Source organism: Cebus imitator, unplaced genomic scaffold (genome assembly GCF_001604975.1).
Source record: "Cebus imitator isolate Cc_AM_T3 unplaced genomic scaffold, Cebus_imitator-1.0 Scaffold42, whole genome shotgun sequence".
Classification (NCBI taxonomy): domain Eukaryota; kingdom Metazoa; phylum Chordata; class Mammalia; order Primates; family Cebidae; genus Cebus; species Cebus imitator.
The window spans coordinates 1,633,383-1,635,244 of record NW_016107357.1 but is presented as its reverse complement, the minus strand read 5'-3'; the positions used below and the strand labels follow the sequence as shown (position 1 = coordinate 1,635,244).

The following is a 1,862-nucleotide window of genomic DNA, read 5'->3' as shown; positions in this document are numbered from 1 at the left end:
TATTTTAAGGTAGAGTATTGCTGTGTCTCCCAGGCTGGAGTGTAGTGGTGCGATCTCTGCTCACTGCAACCTCCACCTCCTGGATTCAAGCGATTCTCCTGCCTCAGCCTTCAGAGTAGCTAGGATTCCTATAGTGCCTGAATTCTATTGCACAGAAAAATGGTTCTTAAATGCATACATCTTTACTGTGATCATTTGATAACATGCATGAGAACCTATTATAGAATAAAACTATCTCATAAGATACTGAATCTGTGTCTCATCATGCTTACGTCATATATATGAGGTATTGTTATAAAAGATTGAGAATTTTAAAGCGAATTTACCTTGACATATATAACCAAATGTGTGTCATCGTTAAAAATGGTCTCTATCTCTGAGGATACCTACAAAAGGCAAGGTCCACAGACATGTGGAACATCACCATCCTTGGCACAAGAGGACAAATGAACTTAGGGAAGATGTTTCTAATGCATACGTCCTGAAATGTAAAGTAAATGAGTCCATTAACTCAACTCCTTATAAAATCAAAATGGAAACGCATGAAACTTCCCTGGCAAACACTGACACTCATGCTTAAAATGAGGCTGTTAGGACTTGCATCCACACAAATGATTAGACATTAAGAAAAAAATATAAAGAAAGAATGATTGTGCTTATTGTTTTTTTTTTGCAATGTTAATTCACTTTATTTTTCTTGTATAAAAACCCTATGTTGTAGCCACAGCTGGAGCTTGGGTCCTCTGCACAGAGACTCTGGTGTGGGTCTTGATGAGGTGGTCCGTGAATTCCTGATAGGGAGACTTGGTGAATACAGTCTCCTTCCACAGATCGGGGGTCAGGTAGCTGTAAGTCTTAGAGATGGCATCAAACGTGGCCTTGGCAAAGTTGCCCAAGGTGGCAGTGCAGCCCCTAGCTGAGGTGTAGCAGTCATCGATACCAGCCATCATAAGCAGCTTCTTGGGCACAGGTACTGAGACAATGCCAGTGCCCTGGGTGCAGGGATGAGGCGCACCAGCACAGAGCCATAGCGGCCTGTCACCTTGCAAAGGACGGTATGGGGCTTGCGGATCTTGTTCCCCCAGTAGCCTCTGCGCACGGGGACAATGGAGAGCTTGGCCAGGATGATGGACCCACGGATGGCAATGGCCACCTCCTTGGAACACTTAACACCCAGACCGACGTGACCATTGTAGTCCCCAATAGCAACAAACGCCTTGAACCTGGTGCGCTGGCCAGCATGGGTCTGCTTCTGCACCGGCATGATCTTCAAAACCTCATCCTGAGAGAGGCACCAGGAAAAAGTCAATGATCTCAGATTCCTTGATGGGCAGAGAGAAGAGATAGATCTCCTCCAGAGATTTAATCTTCATGTCTTTGACCAGGCGGCCCAACTTGGTGACAGGCATACACTCCTTATCCTCGGCTTTGCCTCTGCGAGCCCCGCGGTCGCGACCCCGGCCGCGGATACTACTGCCGAAACCTCCCTGGAAGCCACCGCTGTTCCCCATCCCAGGGACCCCGGGGCCTCCAGGCCCCCCCACCCCCGCTGCACCGGCGTCATCCGCCATTTGGTGTTTTATTGGAGAAGAAGGTCATTATTGTTTCTAGATTCAGATATTATGGTTTGTCTTCTAAATAAAGCTTCTTGGCCTTTTGTCTAATATCAAGGGAAGATTTATCATAAAAAAAGGATTCATTAAAAAAGCTTGAAAAGAAAGATAAAAATTTCTCTCACTTTGCGCCGGGCGCGGTGGCTCAAGCCTGTAATCCCAGCACTTTGGGAGGCCGAGGCGGGTGGATCACGAGGTCAAGAGATCGAGACCATCCTGGTCAACATGGTGAAACCCCGTCTCTACTAA

At 46.8% G+C, this 1,862-nt stretch overlaps 1 pseudogene across 1 annotated transcript; it reads right to left on the bottom strand.

Moving 5' to 3' along the window:
* Nucleotides 1–662: 662 nt before the first annotated feature.
* LOC108302653 lies at nucleotides 663–1,577 on the bottom strand (annotated as a pseudogene). Its single transcript, XR_001824442.2, has one exon. The product of XR_001824442.2 is annotated as a 40S ribosomal protein S2-like (transcript).
* Between the last annotated feature and the right edge of the window lie 285 nt (nucleotides 1,578–1,862).